This window comes from Phascolarctos cinereus, unplaced genomic scaffold, assembly GCF_003287225.1.
Source record: "Phascolarctos cinereus isolate Bilbo 61053 unplaced genomic scaffold, phaCin_HiC Scaffold_3;HRSCAF=262, whole genome shotgun sequence".
NCBI classification, from domain to species: domain Eukaryota; kingdom Metazoa; phylum Chordata; class Mammalia; order Diprotodontia; family Phascolarctidae; genus Phascolarctos; species Phascolarctos cinereus.
The window spans coordinates 151,965,953-151,987,967 of record NW_027555736.1 but is presented as its reverse complement, the minus strand read 5'-3'; the positions used below and the strand labels follow the sequence as shown (position 1 = coordinate 151,987,967).

General features: G+C 37.4%; 1 protein-coding gene across 9 annotated transcripts in view; it reads right to left on the bottom strand.

The window, feature by feature from the left end:
• Positions 1-22,015, bottom strand: part of LRRC49 (leucine rich repeat containing 49) — a 190,740-nt gene that overhangs the window by 91,535 nt on the left and 77,190 nt on the right. Inside the window, exon 1 of one of the 9 annotated variants that reach the window (XM_078151236.1) lies at positions 5,841-6,101. The exons of the other annotated variants lie outside the window; for them this stretch is intronic. The gene's annotated coding sequence lies outside the window, so the exon portion shown is untranslated. Of the gene's footprint in view, positions 1-5,840; positions 6,102-22,015 lie in introns of those variants that run through there. 9 annotated transcript variants of the gene reach the window in all.

Here is a 22,015-nt window from a genome sequence, read left to right as displayed (position 1 = left end):
TTGCCAAAAGGGGTCACAAAGAATTGGACACGACTGAAACAAATGAACAAAAAACAACATGTATCAAACAGCATAGCATCCAAATTTTTAAACAAAAAGTTAAATGAGTTATAAGAGGAAATAGTAAAACTACACTAGTGGGGGACCACAACTTTACTCTCTCAGACCTAGATAAATCTAACCATAAAACAAATAAGGAGATGAATAGAATTTTAGAAAAGTTAAATATGACAGCCCTTTGGAAAAAAAGGAATGGGAATAGAAAGGAATATACATTTTTCTCAATGGTACCTTCACAAAAATTGACCATGTATTAAGGGCATAAACACCTTACAAAAAATTGCAGAAAAGCAAAAATATTAAAAGTACCAGAATGTCATAAAAATTACATTCAGTAAAAGACCTTGGAAACACAGATTAAAAATTAATTAGAAACTAAATAATCTAATCCTATAGAATGAGTGGGTCAAAAAACAAAGTATAGAAACAATCAATAATTTCATTTAAGAAAATGACAATGGGTGCAGCTAGGTGGCGCAGTGGATACAGCACCGGTCCTGAAGTCAGGAGACCTGAGTTCAAATCCAGCCTCAGACCAAACACTTGACACTTACTAGCTGTGTGACCCTGGGCAAGTCACTTAACCCCAATTGCCTAAAAGCAAAAAATAAATAAATAAGTAAAAAGAATTTTTAAAAATGAAAATGACAATGAGACCATACCAAAATTTGTGAGATGTAGCCAAAGGAGTACTTAGGGAAAAAATTTATATCTTTAAACACTCATACATCAATAAAAAAGAGAAAGAGCAAATCAATGATTTTGGCATGCAATTTAAAAAAAGAAACTAGAAAAAGAACAAATTTTAAATCTCCAATTAAACACCAAAATAGAGATCCTGAAAATCAAAGGAGTGATTAATAAAATTGAAAGTAAAAAAAAAAAAGAAATTGAACTAATAAATAAAACGAGTAACTAGTTGTATGGAAGAAAACAATAATATAGATTAAACCCTTAGTTAATTTGATTAATAAATGAACAAAAACCATATTACCAATATCAAAAATGAAAAAAGTGAATGCATCATCAATGAATATGAAATTAAAGCAATTATTAGGAGCTATTTTGCCTATTATATGCCAATAAAACTGAAAATCTAAGTGAAATGGATGAATATTTACAAAGACATAAACTGCCTAGGTTAACAGAAGATGAAATAGAATATTTAAATACCCTTTCTTAAAAGAAGAAATTGAACAAGCCATAAATGAACACCATAAGAAAATACTTCCAGGACCAGATGGATTTACAGGTAAATTTGACCAAACATTTACAGAACAATTATAATTTCAATAATGAATAAAATGATCTGAAAGAAATAGATAAAGAATGAGTCTTACCAAATTCCTTCTTTGACACAAATATGGTTTTAATATATAAAGCAGAGAGAGCAAAAACAGAGAAAGAAAACTATACACCAAGCTATGTAATGAATATTGATGCAAAAACTTAAAATACTAACAAGGAGATTATGGCGATATATTACAAAGGGCATAAACTATGATCAGGTGGGAGTTATATCAGGAATTTGGGGCTGGTCCAATATTAGGAAAACTATCAGCATAATCGACCATATCAATAACATAAACAAAAGTTATATGATTATATCAATATATGCAGAAAAAGCTTTCGACAAAATATAACACTCATTCCTATTAAAGACACTAGAAAGCAAAGGAATAAATGGAGTTTATCTTAAAATGATAAACAGAATCTATCTAAAACCATCAGCAAGAATTATCTGTAATGAGGATAAACTCAAAGCCTTTCCACTAAGATCCAGAGGTGAGGCTAGGATGCTCATTATGACCAGTATTATTCAATATTATACTAGAAATGCTAGCTATAATAAAAAGACAAGAAAAAATAAACTGATGGAATAATAATAGGCAACAGGAAAAAAAAACTATCACTCTGCAGATGATATATAATGGCATACTTAGAGAGCCCAAGAGAACCAACAAACTAGTTGAAACAATTAACAAAGGTTCAGGATATAAAATAAACCCACATAAATCATCAGCATTTCTATATATTATCAATAAGATATAGCAGGAAGAGGTACAAAAAGAAATTTCATTTAAAATAACTGCAGCAATATAAAATACTTGGGAGTCTATTTGCCAACAAATCCAGGAACTACATGAACGCAGTTACAGAACACCTTTCACATAAATACAGATCTTAAATATTAGAGAAATATTAATTGTTCATAGGCAGAATGAGTCAACATAATAATTGACAATTCTACCTAAGCTTTTTTTACTTATTCATTGCCATGCCAATCACACTGCCAAAGAATTACTTTACAGAGCTAGAAAAAAATAGTAAAACTCATCTGGAAGAACAAAAGGTTAACAATATCAATATCAATGAAAAAAATATGAGAGAAAGTAGCCTAGCAGTACCAAATTTAAAACTATATTACAAAGCAGTAATCATCAAAACAATCTGCTACTGGCTAAGAAATAGAGTGGTAGATCACTGGAATGGATTAAGTACACAATACACAGTAGTAAATGACCATAATAATTTAGCTTAATAAACCCAAAATTCATGATTTCGGGACAAGAAATCACCATGTGACAAAAATTGCTGGGAAAACTGGAAAGCAGTTTGGCAGAAATTTGGCATAGATCTACCACTACACCATACACCAAGACAAAGTCAAAATGGGTAAATGATTTAGACATAAAGAAGCAAATTGGGAAGCATGGAAATGTTTGTTTGTTAGATCTATGGATAAGGAAAGAATTTATGGATGAGCCAAGAGATAGACATAGTCATGGGAAATAAAATGGATAATTTCAATATCATGAAATTAAAAAGGTTTTGCCCAAACAAGACCAATGCAGCCAAAAGTAGAAGGAAAGCAAGAAACTGGGAAAACACATTTTATGGCAAGTTTCTCAGATAAAGACTTTATTTCTCAAATATATAGGGAACTGAGTCAAATTTATAAAAATAAGAGCCATTTCCCAACTGATGAATGGTCAAAATATAAACAGGCATTTTTCAGAAGAAATCAAAGTTATCTATAGTCATATGAAAAAATGCTCTAAATCACTACTGGTTAGAGAAACGCAAATTAAAACAACTTTGAGGTACCACCTCACATCTATCAGATTGACTAACATGACAATAAAGGAAAATGACAGATGCTGACGGGGATGTGGAAAAGTCAGAACACTAATGCCTTGTAAACATAATTGTGACCTGGTCCAACCATTCTGGAGAACAATTTGGAATTATACCCAAAGAGCTATAAAACTATGTATACCATTTGACCCAGAAATACCACTACTAGATCTGTATTCCAAAGAGATTTTAAAAAAAAGGACCTATACATACAAAAACATTTACAGCAGTTCTTTTTGTAATAGCAAAAAACTGGAATTTGAGGGGATGCCCATCAAATGGGGAATAGCTAAACAAGTTGTGGTATATGGTTGTGATGGAATACTATTACGTTACAGAATTTCGAGGGGGATGATTTAGAAAAACCTGGGAAGACATAGGAATTGATGCAGAGTGAAATGAGCAGAACCAGGAGATCATCCTACATAGTAACAGCAACACTGTAACAATGATCAACTATGAAAGACTTAGCTACTCTGATTGAGACAATTCCAAAGGCCTCATTGGAAGATAATTGCTATCTACCTCCAGGGAGAGAGCTGATAAACTCTTCATTTTTCTTGTTTTGTTTTGTATTTTTGCCAGCCACATGGCTAATATGGAACTTTTTGGGGGACATTATTTCACAAGTATAACTGATATCATATTGCTTTGCCTTCTCAATGTGTGGGAGAGGAGCTGGAGGGACAGAGATAATTTGGAATTCAAAATTTAAAAAAAAGGAATGTTTAAAATAAATATTTTTTTCAAGGAACTGATCAAAATAAATAGATGTAATCTTTTTTTTTAAATTTCTAAACACTACGTGCCAGGCATTATGCTATAAACTTTGCAAATATTCACTTCAATATTCACAATAACCCTGGGAGGTAGGTGTTATTCCTATTCCCATTTTGCAGTTGAAGAAACTGAAGCAGACAGAGATTAAGTGACTTGTTCATGGTCACAAACTTGGTAAATATCTAAGACTGAATTTGAACTTGTATCTTCTAAGCCAGTGGTATAGGCTTTAAAGAAAGTCATCAGGAAAAACTTGACAAAGGCAATAAAACTTAAGCTTGGCCTTTATGCCTGTGTAAGATATGAACAGTTACAGAATAGAGGAGATTGACACTCCAAATTGAAAAAAATGAAAAGAGCATAGACATAAAGGTAGGCATGAGCTACAGCCAAACTTTGGTAGGGGGGGAAGGTTAGAACTGAAAGAAGACTGACTTGAACAAGCAGGTGCTTAACAGTGAATAAGAAGAAATTAGGTTGAATTGGTACAGAGACACAAGATTATGGGCAGTCTTAAAAGTCAGCAGAGTAATTTAGATCTGATGTCTTAAACATTATAGTTTCTTAAGACCAAGAAAGTCTTTTCTAGAAGATGTAGAACTGTGCGGACTTCACTCGTTATAAATTTATGCTAGCAAACTTCAACTTTTCTCAAATGTTGTTGAGTAGTTCTTGATTTCATTTCTTCACTCCTAGGCTCCCCACCTCAGAGCAAGCAATCCCAGGTCTCTTCTGTCTTTGACCTCTAATTTCACTTCCCTCAATATTCTCAATCACAATAGATCCCTATCTCTTACTTGACTGGAAAAGATCAAGGCTAAGCTTCCTAATCCCACCTGATGTTAACCACAGTACATATTTAACAAGATGGTGCTGGCAGCCACTAACTTGATATATTCAACAAATAAGAGATCTGACTCAAGGAGTCCCATGCTCTCCCTAGCAAGAAGTGGGGGGAGAGAGGAGGATAGGAAGGGAGATACCAATGCCAAGCTATCTACGGTTGTCAAAGAGTGAATAATCTTCTGTCACCCAGCTCTGCCTCCAAGTGGCCAAGCTTCTAATCTTTCTATCTAGGGGAAATAGAATATTACGGATTTATAGAATCACAATCAGCTATGGGGCCTCCCTCTGACAAAATTTCCCTCTTCTCAGAACTTAATATGTTTCACTCATATGTTTCTGGGCAGAATGAAACTACTTCCCCTCAGACACAGACAAAACATGCTTTGCTGTGTATAAGACTTAGTTCTTGGCATAGAAATCATTAAATGCAACAAAAAAATAGAATAAGATATCTATTGCTTGGCTATTCCCCACCCTCATTCTGGTTCTCTCAAACTAAGGAAGCCCCAGATCATATCTGATCCCAGCATAATCAGTTTGATAAACCCCATGACTACTCCTCTATGGCAGTGAGCAAAGAAGGATAAACAATAGAACACAGTTCATAACTGAGGTTCAACTCACGCATCCAGTAGGGTCAGTCTTTAAAAGAAGACTCAGGAACTCAGGACCTCTCAGCTCCTCCTCAGTAGGAAAAGGGGACACTGGGGCCCGGGAGCACTGGGGGTACATGGAATATCTCACAGAAAATACTTTTCTTGGTCTCAACTATTCTACTGCTGGAAAAGAACTCCGACTTCTTGTCATATCTAGCTCACTCTCATGGCGCAGAGGTATAGACAAGGCCAGGTCAGATTACAGAGAAACTCTCCTTACCCTACTATTTTTGCCTCCTCTGCCCCTCCCACCCCTCCCTTCCTGACAATAAGCCCCTCAGTTCAAGTTTCTGGGTCCAAAACATAAGTCATATGTCCTCTGACCCTTCCCATCAATAACTGAACCTGTCCTCTCCTCACCTGACTCTGAAGTTCTGGGGTTCAGGAGTGGGGGAGAAGTGAGGATATTACATATAGCTCCGTCTCCATAGTGACTTTATATTTCTTCCCATTAGGCTCAGTGGAAGAGCTGGCTCCCTTCCTCTCTAGAAGATAACTGCTTTTTACCTACTATATATAACTTAGTACTTTATTCTATTAGCAAGGATGTCAATACTTCAGTGGATCCGTGATCTCATCATGTGGGTATTCTCTACTCGTGCAGATTACAATCCAACCACACTTTTTCATTCTGTGCAATTCTCGTCCCTGTGCTCTCATAAATCCTCCATAGAGGATTTACCCAATTATGACATAAATAATAGGTTGTCATGACCAAATAATTCATCACCATCTAATGGACAAACCACTAGTGAAGAGAGAAAAACAGGAGGGCTTTTACAACCTATTATTCCCTACAGCAATGTCTCTTGATCTCCAGCCTCCAGTGAAAAGGAGGGTAAGGCATAACTTTCCATCTGACCATCTACTGTGGCACATGTCCCTTGTGGGAAGGAGATACTAACCAGAATGAGGCCCAACTTCCATCCATCTACATCAGCACAATGTAACATCCATATCCTGCTGCTTCTGCCAGCTCAATCTTCAGGTTCCTGTAATGAAAGCCTCCAGGTACAAAGAGGAGCTACCTTCCCTCCAACCTCCCTTCTACTATGCCTATCCCCCTGAGAAAAAAGGGAAGTCTTCGGGGAGTGGAACTTCTATTCCTTGCTGTGAGGTCTCCTGCCTAATCTTCAGCCTCTAGAGGAAGGAGAAGTGAAATTTCTCCATATGATGTGTACCTTCCATTTCATGGTATCCTCTGCCTTCCAGCCTCCTCTGAAAAGAGGAGTGGTGCCTTCCACTCAATGATTAACATACTCACACCTTAGTCATACCCTACATATGCCAGTGATAGTCCCCTTCCTTCCTCGTTGAGTTCTTCAACCTACCCACTTCCAATGTCCTACTCCTCCATCCTACCTAAGTCACATACAAAGATAATTAATTATACCCTTGAGCTTGCTATCACCCACACACCTACCACCTTCCTGTATACAAATTCCAAAATACCTTTATCTGACCACAATCTTCTCACTTCTCCCTCTGCCCTTCCTTACCAAACTCTACTTTTCAACCACCGGGTGACTTTCCAATCTCTTGACCCCTAGGCCATCTCCCCTGAACTAACTATTCTTTCCTCTTTTCCCCATCTTGACCCCTTGATGAACCAATTCACCTCTACACTATCCTCTGGAAGCCCTGGCTTATTGCCAATGGTGCCCTGCCAAGCCTCAGACTTGGACTACTCCCATCACCCACCACCTTCCCTCCTACATAAGTGCTGCTGAACAAAGATGGAAAAAACCATGTAACACTGTAAGTGAGTGCACCACAAATTTTGCTACACAACCTATACTGGGACCTCACTGATCCTAGGCAATCCTTCTACACCTCTCTTATCAACTCAGAGGCTCTTCCAAACCTTTTCATCCCTTCCCAAACCTTCTTCTTCTCCACCCTCTCAACTAAGAACTTTGACTCATATTTTACAGAAAAAATTGAAGCCATTCTCTACAAGCTCTCTCTTCTTTATCTCATATCGCCTAGATGCCTTCTGACACTATCGCCTCCTTCAGCCCTGTCTCACACAAAGAAGTAGCTCTGTTTTCTAAAGCAAACCCATCTACTCATACAAGCAATTCCATTCCATCCTGTCTCCCGTAATAGATTTCCCCCCTATTTCTTATCTTCAATCGCTTCCTATCTACTGCCTACACACATGCTCATGTTTCCTCTATCCTCCAAAAACACAAAAACAAACAAAAAAAACCCCTTAGCTGATCTTTCCTTCCCTGATAACTGTTGCCCTATATCTCTCCTTTTCTTTGTGACTAAACATCTATGACAAGTGCCTCCACTTCCTCTCCTCATACTCTCCAATCTGGTTTCCAAACTCATCATTCTACCAAGACTGCTCTCTCCAAAGTTAACAGTGACCTAATTTTGCTGCTGCTCTTCAGTCATGTCTGACTCTTCATGATCCTGTGGACTATACTAGCCATAGAGTTTTCTTGGCTTTGCCATTTCCTTCTCCAGTGGATTAAGGCAAACAGAGGTTAGTTAAGTAACTTGCTCAGAGGCTTGACCTGAACTCAGGTCTTCCTGACTCTAGGCCCAGAGCACTATTCACTGAGTCACCTAGCTGCCTTCTAGGCAAACAGAGGTTAAATAATTTGCTCAAGTTCACACAGCTAATAAACATCTGAAGCTGGATTTGGATTTAGGTCTTCCTGATTGCAGGCCCAGCACTCTATCCACCGAGCCATCTAGCTACCCTAATCTCCTAACTGTCAAATTCAATTACCTTCTCTCAATCCTTATTTTCCTCACTCTCTCTGTAGCCTTTGATACAGTTGATTATCATCGTTTCCTTGATCCTCTCTAAGTTTATGAGACACTCTCTCCTTGTTCCCTTATCTATCAGACCACTCCTCAGGTTGCATGGCTGGGTCTTCATCTAGGTCATACCCACTAACCATGATTGTCCCTTCTGGACTTTGTCCTGGGCTCTTTTCACCTTTCCCTCTATACTACTTCACTTGATCATCTCAACAGCTCCCATGACGCTGATTTAATTGTCATGGAACATGATTTAATTTGTCATCTCTATACTCAAATCTACTCTCCTGCCCTAACCTCTCTGCTGACCTCCAATCTCCAACTACCTTTCAGACATCTCAAACTGGATGTGCATTAGACATTTTAAACTCAACATGTCCAAAATAGAACTCATTATCTTTCCCCCTAAATCCTCCACTCTTTCAAACTTCCCTATTGCTGTGAAGAGCAGCATCATCCCCCCAATCCCCCAAATTCACAACCTGGGTGTGATCCTCAACTCTATCACTATCTCTCACCTCCCATATCCAATCAGTCACCAAGGCCTATTGATTTTACCTTTGCATTATCTCTCAAATACACCCTTCTCTCCTTGATACTGCCACAAATACACCCTTCTCTCCTCTGATACTGCCACAACAGGGTCAGGCTCCCATCACCTTAGGCCTGGACTATTCCAATAGTCTGCTGGTAGGTCTTCCTGCCACAAGTCTCTCCCCACTCCTATCTTCCATTTAGTCACCAAAGTGATTTTCCTAAAGCTCAAATCTGACTATGTCATCCCCCTACTCAATAAACTCTAGTGGTTCACTATTACTTCTAGAATGAAATACAAAGTCCTCTTTTTGGTGTTCAAAGTCTTTTATATCATACACACACACACACACACACACACACACACACACACACACACAATTCTGTCAAAAATAGGAATGGTCATTGCTGGAGAGGTTATAGCAATACAGGTATATGTGTGTTGGTGGTGGGGCTGTGTATTAGTATAATAATTTTGGAAAACAACTTGGAATTATACAAAAAAGTAGCTAAAATGTCTATACTCTTTGAGCCAATAATTCCACTGCTAGTCATACTCCCTAAGATAGTCATTGACTGACAAAAAAACAAAAGTCATTATATACACCAAAATGTTTATAGCAGCACTTTTTATGATAGCAAAGAATGAGAAACAAAATAGATGCCCAGCAATTGGGGAATGGCTAAACAAATTGTGGTACAAGAATAGAGTAGAATTTTTTTTGTTCAGCCATTTTTCAGTTCTATATGACTCTCCATGACTCCCTTTGGAGTTTTCATGGCAAAGATAACTGGAGTGGTTTGCCATTTCCTTCCCTAGCTCATTTTATAGATGAGGAAACTGAGGCAAACAGGGTTAAGTGACTTGCTCAGGGTCACACAGCTAATAAGTATCTGAGGCTGAATTTAAACTCAGGAAGATAAGTCTTCCTAACTCCAGGTCCTGCACTCTATCCACTGCGCCACCTAGCTGCCCCACAATGGGATATTACTATGCTTTGAAAAACAAACACCGGATGCTTCTCTGAGCACAAATATAGCAGAAGTATCTGGAGTGAAGGTTGCATATTGCCTCTCCTTCAGTAACAGGAACCAGAAGTAAGGTTATCTGTAATACAAGTAAGACAATAGCTTACTCAAGCAATAAGAGAACAAATATGGCCTTACAACTACTGTTAAAATTTGCTCCAAGGTGGCATATATTGTGTGGCTATGCTGTAGTAACCAAGTCACAAACCATGCCTGGAACAAATACTTAGTACACTTCTTTCTGATGACAATATGAAGAAAGAGATACATGACACTGCCATGCCTCTGAGACTCTCTTTTTCCATCTTGACACTTAATCCTCTTACCTCAAATAGCAGACATCACTACAACCACTGATTCCTACCATAAGCTAACACTCTGCACCAAAGCCATTCTTCATATATACTACCTTTACCCAAATACCACCTGCAATATGTCAGTTTCCTTCCACAGAACTGTAATAAATGACTCCCTTCCCCAGTTATTCTTCAGCAATAAAAGCTGTGTCCAAAGATTTCCACAAGAGGGAAGCATCTACACACTTCTCTCCATCCCACAGTCACAGCATTAAGCAACTCTCAAGCACTCATTATACCAAGTGTTGTGAATGCTCTCCTCAACCACTGGTGATGATACTGTTCTAACAGCTTTCTCAGCATATTGACAAATGATATAGCAGAGCAAAATCTTTGTGATTAAAAAGCCAAAATGTAACTTAAGGCCTATATGCTCTGTTGAATTTACCCTCTATAATATCTGGGATGCCTCCTCCAACTCATCTTTTGTACTGGCTTTATGTGTTTATTTTTGTAAACCCATTATAACCGTTGCAAGGGAAATATTTTCCAGTTCTTGTGTTCCTGGGAGAACAAGAGACCCTGCTTATCTTTGTCTATATATAGGCAGTGGGAAAGAAGTGGTCCAAGCTACCAGATTGGTTGAAGTGATGGCCACTGCTGAGAACTGACCACAGATTAGGGTGACTTCTTTGTATGATTGTAGTTCTAAGCCACCAACACCCTGCATGCTACTAAATATCCAGGGCCATCACTGATTTATCCTAGGACAAGGAGAGGGGTCCCTGAAATGGAATATATGGCCAAGACCCAAAGATAAAATACCTCATTATACTGGTTACATAATACAATTAAATATGTTCTCCATAAATAGCTGCAATCTATACTCCTCTTTTGCTATTACAAAGGGAATGCCCACATTTGTCTAATAGCATGACAATTGTCCTAGCATTATAATTCTGAATGGTAATATTTCTTGAAGTAAAAATTTTCTTGTATCTAGTTTTATTTAAATCTAATTACTGTGCCCTAGTGATTTTACAGTAAAAGTAAAATCTTATACTTCAATAATACTTTTAAACTTCAAAGATTATGAATAGCATTATATCTAAAATTTAAAACAAAAAAAAAAAACCCTGACCTTATTACACAAAGAAAGACTCTTAGTTCTATCTCTAGATGAAAAAAGTAGAAACTAAATCCCAGAGAGAAATTATTTTGGTAAAGTCTCAAAACAGTTCTGTAACAAAAAAGACAGATTTGTTCCTTTATTCTAATCATCTAGTACATTTGAAAACTAAAAGCTTCTAATCCAGCAGTCCAATAAATCAGGGTAACACATAGAAACTGAAGATTAAGTATTAAAAATATTTAATTTTCCTAATATTAGGAACAGGCCTAATTCTATGAAACACAATATGGATCAAATAGCATAGGTTATCATCAAAAACCAGCTAATCTGTTCTTTCAATTTAGATACCTTGTCTAGCTCTATGCCAGGAGTGAAGAATTTCTAGTCCAAGGTGTAACAATCAAGAACAAAAGATAATGCTAGAGCCCCCCAAAAATAATGTCCTAGTTGGATGGTGCAGTAGGGGATAGAAATCACAGTTATTACGTTTAATTAAGAATCTCTGAACGATCAAAAATAAAGAACATGGAACTAATCCAGGTCTCACTGGAAGCCTGGAAGCCAAGTGAATAAGATGATGAGATGAGTTGTTTACCTCCAAAGAATAAGCACTTCAAAACCTTTCTGCTCTTATGCCTTTCATGGCATTCTTCTGAGTGGCATTCTTTTCCTTACCTTCTGCAAGTCTTACTATTCCCTGTCCTGAGTTTTTGCCCTCCCTCTCCCCCACCTCTCCTTTCTGTGACTTTATCCTTCCTCCTCATCTCTCTCCTAAACTGACTACAGTAGGGTACTATACTTTTATTTTGTTTTGATTGGATATGGAAGTTGGGGGGCAGTGGTATTTGTTGTACTTATGCACTTATTTAATAAAGTTTTTTTATTTTTAAATGAGGCAATTTCATTATATATTTATAATATATAAATATGAACACATACAAACATACAAAATATATTTGTGTGTGTGTATTTATAAGCTAAATTAAATTTTTTTACTTGATTGTAGCCCTGATTGATCTTTCCCCCTTATTTACTATTTAGTCTCAGTGGAAAGACATTTGAAAACACCTATTTCATTCTTGGCTATTTTCAAGAAGCAGCACTGCCTTTTCAAATTCTCATTTAATTTATGGAATAGTGGCAAACTCCTAGCCAGGTCAGTGGAAGTTTTCAACTCAAAAGCCCAAAAGTAGCCCTAAAATTTTAGAGAAGGATTTTCTATTAACACATAGCTGTAGTCAGCAGATAGACTACCGTCAGTCCCACAACAAAGTTAACCTAAGGAAGAACATTAGCAATTAGGAAAACAGTGAAACAGGCAACAGCCAGAAAAGGGATGCTCCTTATGGCTAACAAGAAATCTTCCTTGAAAAAGCCTCCCTACATATGATTTGGAAATGTGACACTGATGAGATTAAGGTGTCTCACCTATCATCAAGAAACAGTTAACCTAGAATATAACCATTGTAAAACACACATTAAGTATGAAAACTGCGCTGTTGTGGAAATCTACTGGGCTGTAAGGAGGCAAAGGACACAAGCAGACAAGTCTCAGAAGAGGAACTCCGAACTATCAACAAGTACATGACGCAAATTACTAGGAATAAGACAAGTCAAAGCAACAATGAGGCTTCACTTCGTAACCGCAAGCTGGCAAAGATGACCAAGATCAAAACAGTCAATGCTGGGAAGGCTATGAAAAGATAAGCAGAGATTGTCGCTGGAGCTGCGAATTAGTCCAACCATTATGGGAAGCAACTTGGAATTATGCGTAAAAAGTGTCCAAAATGTCCATATCCTTTGATTGAAAGCTGGCACTACTAGGAATATACTCCAAAGAGATTAAAGTTGGAAAAGTCTCATATACACCAGAACATTAATAACAGTAATTTTTTATGGTAGCACAGAGCTGGAAATGAAAAAAGATGCTCATTGAATGGGGAATGGTTAAGGAATTTGTGGTATATGACTGTAATGGAATAACATCATAGTCAAGAAACAATGAAAATGAAAACTTCAAAGAACACAGGAAAACATATGAACCGATGCATAATGAAGTAAGCAGAACCAGGAAACATATAGACAAAATTACAACAATCATTTAAATGGAAAGAAAAAACCCTCAACAATCTATAATTATAATGACCAAATAATCTCCAGAAGAGTTGGAAAAAAAATGTACCTCCCTCCCTTCCACGAACATGGGAGACTATAGCTGTGGAATACTGCATATATTGGCAGATTCAGTTGGGCTTGCAGAACTTTGTCTTTTCTCTTTTTTTTAATCTTTGTTATAAAATACAGTAGGAGAGAGAGGAATATATTTGGAAATGAAAGTGATGTCAAAATAAAAAATAGCCCTTTTTGTTTAAAGAAGTTTTTAAAAAAGAAAAGAAAACACACCAGAATGAGAAAACATGATATACCATCAGGTACAAAGGGAAGTATGATAGGCATCACAGAATCTAAAAGATTTCAAGAACAAATGGAACTAGAAAAGGAGGCAGGAGGGTTAAAAAGTAAGTAAGAATTAGACACTAAAGAAAAAGTCTGATTAGTATCCTGAGACTTCCAACAGGCCCAAGAAACCCAAGTGGAAGGCCTCTAGCACATCTATGCTAGTGCATAGATTCTTTAAGGAAAATAGTGTGGTATAATGCAAAATTCTTTATTCAAATACGGCCCCTGAATTTGCATCCCAGCGGTGTTACTACATAGAAGGCTTTGAGCAAGTCATTTAACCTCTCTCCACCAATGTTTTAAATGAAGGAATCAGATTCTAAGAAGGGTCATTTCCAGCTCTAGATCTAGATGGTAAAACACAAACAAGAGTCACACAGGATAACAAGGCATGGAGGGTCTGTGATATGTGACAATAGAGGCAATATCCACCAGCGAAATAATGTATCACTCAAAGTATTAGGTCAGAGACTGGGTCACCCTTTGGCTAGACTGCTTCACTAAGATCTACATATTTAAAAACTGTTACAGATGCCCCAAGTGAATATGAAAAGTACATCCACATTTAACAGTTTTATTTGACTTAGAGTTAGCAAAAAATGTGAGCAACTGTTCATTCTGATTTTTTGTTTGTTTGTTTTTAGGCAATTGGGGTTAAGTGACTTGCCCAGGGTCACACAGCTAGTAAGTGTCAAGTGTTTGGTCTGAGGCCACATTTGAACTCAGGTCCTCCTGACTTCAGGGTTGTTGCTTTATCCACTGTGCTACTTAAGTGCCCCTTCATTCTGATTTTTGATTGCAATATAAACTACATGTGCCAATATTATATTGTGTGACTCGGTGCTAAGCATACATACTTGGCGCCTTGAGATGAAGAGGGGGTGGCTTTTTGGCCAATGAACAGGAAGAGCTGATGATTTGGTCAATGGATTTTAAAAAGTAACCCTACCCTGGATACTCTCTTTTCTTCTGGTTACAGAACATGTCAGAGCTATATTATGTTGCTTCCCAGGAGAAGGGGAGAAAGGTCAGCTTGTCCTATACCCTACCCTAGCAGCCATAAGGCCATAAGCACAGATAGCACATGAAGAACATGTCCTACCTAAGTAAAGCCTGGTTTTGGCTGTCTCCTTTGCATTTATTTCTTCTTTTCTGATCTTAAGTGAACAATTATCTGTCTCAAGATTGACCTGTCCAGGCTTGGAGGCAACCTCGTAAACTTGAGAAGTCCAGAGGTCCTGAGTTCTTTTGTTCAGATCTGACTGGTGCCTGCTGGGGAAGATCTTGGCAACTACTCCAACATTCTTGGAGAAGTCAATCAACAACAGTTGAAGTCCAAGACTAGCCCTTTTCACCAGAAGACATTTACTATGAGTTATTTGGATGGCATGGAACCAGAGTGAATGAAAATGCTTAGCTCCATCTGGATGATCCTTTGCACCGACAGGATGAGTCGGGGGAAATATATAAGTTACCTTATGTGTTAAAGGGACCCAGGACAGTTTCAGGTGTGGGGAACCTATAGCCTCAAGGCCACATGTGGCCTTCTAGGTCCTCGGGTATGGCCTTTTAACTGAGTATACATTTTACAGAACAAATCCTTTTATTAAGGATTCAGTCAAAGGGCCATACTTGAGGACCTAAAGGGCCACATGTGGCCTTGAGGCTACAGGATCTCCACCCCAGGCAGTTTCTCACCTGAGAATAAGGGAGTCAGTTGCTAGTCAACCCTAGGTCACTAATCCCCTTGAGGAGACACTAATATATTCTGGGACTACTAATTACCTCTTAAAGGAGAAATTCAACTTTTTCCTTTTACTTTTCTCTATTTTTTTCCCTTTATTAATTTGTTTTATTCAAATTCTCAATATTCTTTATCTGCTTGGGTTGGTACAAGCCCTTTTTAAGTAGAAAACAAGCAGTAATCTCGGGTAAGCTTTATAAAATATTATTTGTCTGTGAATCTGCATAACTTCATATTTGGAGTGATTATGATTGCCATTAGCTGTGGTGGACCTGAGCTTTCTTTAAAGATTAAGTTTGAGACTACATTGTCAGTGTGCAGAATGAACTATTCATAATTTTAACATGCAACTATTAAGAACTACGCCACATGAACCTCTTGTAACATTTTAGTATGAGGAAGATTCCCAGAACCCTAGAAAACTCTCCAGAATTCGGGATATGGACAAATGTGCAAAATGAACTCCAGTTGATTTGCTGAGGAAAGCAAATATTTACCAGGGGAAAGAGTGTACCTTGAGTCATTTCTAGTGATAGGCAAAGCTGTTCCTAAGCATTGAGGGGGGGTTGGCACTCTAAAACTATGAAATAGAACCCGCATTAGCCACTGAATAGGAAGAACTGAAGACTCAGTAGTTATTTGATTCCTGACATCCTGATAACCTCAGGACTTTCCTTCTTGGCTACAGATTGTATCAAGAATATTTTGAGCCACTTACCTTGAGGGGTATGAAATGACTGGGCTTTGGGAAGAGTTGCCACCACTGAAGGATGCCCTAATCAGCCTGCCTCCCCCCCCCCCCTCACTTTTCCCTCTCCCAGCAGTCTTAGAGCACTCCACCCAATTCTTTGTTCAGACTGCTTGACTTCTCACAGAACTAAATGGGATTGGAGTCAACAAATCCACTCCTACCTGGAAAGACATGAACTAATGCTGAGTGAAGTGAGCAGAACCAGGATAATATTGTACATAGTAACAGCAACACTGTGCAGTGACCATCTTTGATAGACTTAGCTCTTCTCAGCAATGCAATGGTCTAAGACAATTCTAAAACACTCACGATGGAAAATGCTATATATATCCAGAGAAAGAACTATGGAGTCTGAAAGCGGATTGAAATATATTATTTTCTCTTTTTTTTGTTTAATTTTTTCTTTCTCATGGTTTTTCTCTTTTGTTCATTAGTTACAACATGACTAATCTGGAAATACGTTTAATATGACTGTACATGTATAACCTATATCAGATTGCACGCCATCTTAGGGAGGGGGAAAGGGAAGGAGAAGGAAAAAATTAGAACTCAAAATCTTAGAAAAGTGAATGTTGAAAACTAAATATAAATTAATTAAAACAAAAACAAATCCATTCATTCTTATGAGATTTTACTCATTTATGGCTTTACTGTCTTCCCTGCCATTGCCTCCTAAAATCCCCTAGGTCTTAGTAGTCCCATCCCAATTACCTCTGTAGGAAGACCACTGAACTCTTTGGACCTTTCTATCTTACCTGCAACTGATTTTATGTGTTGTCTTCCCCAATTAGGGTGTGAGTTCCTTGAGTAGGAACTACCTCATTTTTTCCATTTGTATCCTCAGCACTTATCACAGTGCTTGGTACACAGTAAACACTTGATGAATGTCTTTACATTAATTTATTCATAAGTGTCTCTGCTATACAAAGTATTAACAAAAGAAGGGCCCCTCTCTTTCTGATATGACCAGTGATTATATTTGGAGGTGGAAGAGAGAGGGAGGAAGACAGACAAATAAGTCTAAAAATAAAGAGAAAAGAGAGAAGGCTTTCCAAAGATTTATACTGGACTCCAAGGTCAGACTGACCTAAGCATTAATGGAAGAAGGGCAAAGAAACAGAGGAATCATTGGCTCAGAAGTCATATTTGAATAAATGTCTATGATGCTTACTGTAAAACTACAGAACTTATAATACTATACACACAAGCTAACAACACCTACTAGCAATAATGAGAGGCACAGGATAATTGGGATATATTCAAATAGAGGTTAATTGAATTTAAAAGTAAATCATGATCAGTATTTTATATGTGTATCCAATCAAAATATATAAGTATGATGGCAGTAGAATGGTTGTAAAATTGAATGGGGGTAGAAATCCTGCTCAGGCTCATTCCCTCTCCATAGAAAATAATGAGCATTGTTGAAGTAGAATAATATATTACTAAAAAGCTGGAGCTACATGAGAAGGGAGGCAGGTTTCTAATTCACCATAACAGAATACAACATTCTCCAAGACAACTCTAAGAAGGGATGATAACAGCTAATGTCCAGGTTATGACTCACTGTGAGGCTTGGCTCTGATATTTATTGGTATGTAGAGCCTACCAGAAAAGATTTGCCTTACCTGCTTACAAAGGGACAAGTGCTTACCCCAGGAACAGGAAGGGAGGTGTTTGGGGACCATAAATCTTGGACTCTGAAAAGCTAGACCCTAGACACCAAAAGAGTGCAACACCTACTTTTTTCTGCCAAGATTTTTCAGTAAAGCCTTTATTCTCACTCCTTCACTTGTGAATGAGGCAGCCAATCTCAGAGTGAAGAGCATTCAGGTATGCATTTGTGGAGAAAACAAGAAGACTGTAATTAATTTAAAATAAGCTAGATTCTTGTTTTTAAAAAGTCCAGGGGCAGCTAGGTGGCACAGTAGATACAGCACGAGCCCCGGATTCAGAAAGACCCGAGTTCAAATCCGGCCTCAGACACATAACACTTACTAGCTATGTGACCCTGGGCAAATCACCTAACTCCACTGTCTAACAACAACAAAAAAAAGTTCAAAGTTTTTTTCAAAGGATTAGGTTTGAACAATTCCAGAGGACCCATAATGAAGCCTGCTACTCACCTCTCACCTGCTGCAAGAGAAATGATGGACTCAAGAAACACACATTTTCAGACAAAGCCAACGTAGGAATTTGTTCTCCTTGATTATGCATATGTCACAAGGATTTTGCTTTTCTTTTTTTTTTTGTATTGGGGGAAGGGAGGAGAGAGGAGGCTATCTAGTTTAAAAAAAGGAGAGTCAATGAGGCATTTTTAAATGCAAAGAAGGAAGAACAGATGGAAATACAAACAAAAAGAACATCTTTGAAAGTTATATGTTGAATTTATTACTTAAAAGGAAAAAGCAAACTATATAAAATAGAGGTATACAGTTTCATGTACAACCCTCTTTTTCTGTTTTACTTTGTATATAGAAATGCTCTTTTTCTTTAGAAACTGTTAAGTTCAGGATAAAAAATAAAATTTAAAAAATTTCAAATCTGGAAAAAAAATTGAAGGAAAATGTTTGAAAAAGGTATCAGCAAATGACTATGTTCAGTAACGGACAATGATTGCAACTAAGCTGTAGAAGAAAAGGAGTGAGCCATCATGTGAAACAAACGTTTATAGGGCAAGGGAAAAACCTAGAAATATAACCAGGCTACTGCTTAATGATTTATTGTGAATTAGAACCAGAAACCAGTCAGAGCAGATGACTAAGAGAAAATAGAGCAATAGCATCTTCTTGATGCTTTGATTTGAGAAAAAAATACGGAGAACAAAGGCTTTTTGTTCATTTGCTTGTTTGTTTTTTTATAAAAGGAGGCATTGCTTCTACAGCTGAGATAAAGATAATCGTAGTCTTGGACAATTAAAAATAAGTGTGATATTTAGAGAGATGTGCCTACAAAGGAGCTTCTTTGAAGCAAAAAGGCAAGGGATAGAATATAACTGCAAAGTATTGGGAACAAAGAAGAGATCACAAGATTCAATCTAATTTCAAAGAGAATTGAATAAATGTATATTTATGCTGAGAGAATATCAGTATTTGTTATATAGTAAAAACTTCGGCAGTATAAAAGGTGCTAGAAAAACGGGGAGGGGAAAGGTGAAATAAAGGAAAGAAGAGTGACATGCTTGCGCCAAAGGAAGACTTTTCTCTCCAAGATTCTTTTAATTTTTAGTTTCATGGCATATACCTCAATAACAGTGAATTTGAATACATTTGATTACAGAGAAAGTCTTTGGAATGTCAAGAAAATCTGACTGAGTATAAATAAGATCTTGAGGCCTCACAGATTTAAAGCTAAAAGCAGGGGTATACTGGCAAATGTCAAACATACTTGTAAGCTTAATTGTATTAACATATCTTCCATCACTTTCTTAAGTCTGGGCAATCAATGATACAATAAAGTAAGAAGATATTTCCAACGTGTAAACACTCGCACTGAAAATTTAACAATTGGCTCTTAAGCAGGTATGAACTGGCTATAGCACATGCATGGAGAAGTTATCTTTTAGGTTCTCTAGTCCAAACTTCCTTATATTTCAGAGGAGAAAACTGAAGCCTAGAGAGGTCAAGTGACTCATACAAAATCACAACCTAGTAGGAGGAATAGGCAGCTTTTGAACTAAGCTAGACCTCCTCTCAATATACCACACAACCTTCCAATTGCTTATAAGTTTGAGTGTTCTTCCCCAAGGAGCAACATCTTATCTGTTTGGGGGACTTTTCAACTAATTATCAATGTCTCAACTTGACTTTTAAGGTCTCCCATTATTTAGGTAATTTTTAAGACCTCATGATGGATGTGGGAAGAGAATGCTGGACTTAAAGCCAGGAAGACCTGGATTTGAATCTCACCTCACTTATTAGCTGTATTGACCCTGGGTAAGCTGTGCCTTGGATCAAAGAAAATAATATGCAAAGTATACTTTGTAAATCTTAATATCTTATATGAATGCCCTAGTTACTATTAAAGTTTGAAAGCTGAATCACCAGCCTCCATCACTTTTAAATCATTATACATGTTATCATCACCCACATAAGTTTTCCTATGCTATGTTATCAAGCTGTCTCCTTCTCCTCTGCCAACATTCTGTTGAAAAGACACTTCCTACACAAAGTCTCTCCAGATTAAGTTTCCTGTGGCACAAGTCACCCCTCCTCAACTTGCATATCTATTCTAAAGTACATAGTCTAAACTGAATTTATATGTGTGCACAGTACGTTTCTGACACTTCTATGTATATACTGATTTTATACAGTCTTCTGTGATCTCAGGTCAAGGGCCATAGTATATTCTTCCTCTATCACTTCCTGCAATGTCTCATAAAATTTTCCACATAATGGATCCTCGATACACATTGTTAACTAACCAGTTGTTTAAAGAATCTGAGCCCAAAAGATACAAGAATAATTTAAAGTAAATAACAAGATACGGCAAGAATGATGATTGTTACTGAAGTCAGAAGAAAAATGGATAAACCGAAAAGGAAAAACTTAGATACAAGGAAGGATTTTTCTTAATAGTTAGTTAAACATTAGAACAGTTTATCTAAAGTAGCAAAACCTCCTTCTCTAAAATCTTTAATAGGATAATTAACACCAAAATAGCTTTTGACACACTTCTTCAGAGGAGTAGGAACTAGAAATAGAAATTGAATAAGAAAACCTCTATTCTAGATTAAGTGCTTTAAATTAGTTTTTGTGTTATGGATTTCTTTAGCAATCTGTTTTAGCCTTTAGATACCTTCTCAGAATAATGTTTTTAAATAATTAAAGGAGGTGCTGGCCTTATTAATAAAATGATTAAATTACCAAGAAACCATGTCTCTCAAATCTTTTTAATTGTCACAGTTATGGCTAATCACAAAGGGAACAGAGCCTTTTCTCTCTAGATTCTTAACACAGAGCTCCACTCAATTGGGCCATAGAGAGTTTCTCCAGAAGAAGACTTCTCTGTTAGGACTCCGACTGCAATCTGACTCTCCCTTTTGGCAGTCAGTATATTTTATCTGGATAAGCATATGTCTATATGTTTGTTTTTAGCATTTGTGCTGCAGCTTTTTTTTCTAATTTCATTCTCACAGGGAGGCAATTGTCAGGTAGATGTGTCTACCTGAAAAAAGATCCTCTGAAGTAAGCTATGTGGGGACAAGAGAGAAAAGAAAACTTGTGTACACAGTAAAGGGCCAACTGGGAAATCTGGGGTATTATGAACATTCAGCTTACAAAACCAATTGCTGGTGTGCCCCCAAAGCACTAGCAATATATTCTGAATTTCTTGCAGCACTAGGGTTTTGAATAGTGAAATTTGGGCCAATACTCCATGAGAGAATCTCTAAAGCTGTAATCCTTGCTTTCAAGCTTTTGGAGTTACATATAAATTAAGGGGTGTGTGTGTGTGTGTGTGTGCATAAGAAACTCTGTAAGTAAAGGTGTAGGGGTAAGACTGCCCAAGAGGGCCTTGAGGCTCTATTCTTAGCACTTTCAGGCAGAGGAATAGCAAAAGGATTCTTGCTGTCAGGTAAAGTGAGTAAATTAAGTGAGATATTAAAGCAAGGAAAGAAAGTTTTTAATCTCAACTTTTCACTTTTTAGGTAACTCAGGCTCTGTTCCATTTGTGTCTATGTCCGTTTGAGTGAGGTTTTCTAAGACTAGCTTGTTAAGTAAGGGAACTGAAAAAGCAGGGTGACTTTCCCAGGAGTTAGTTTTGGAGGGGAATCAGGAAAATGGTTTTCTCTCTGAGCACTTCCTTGAA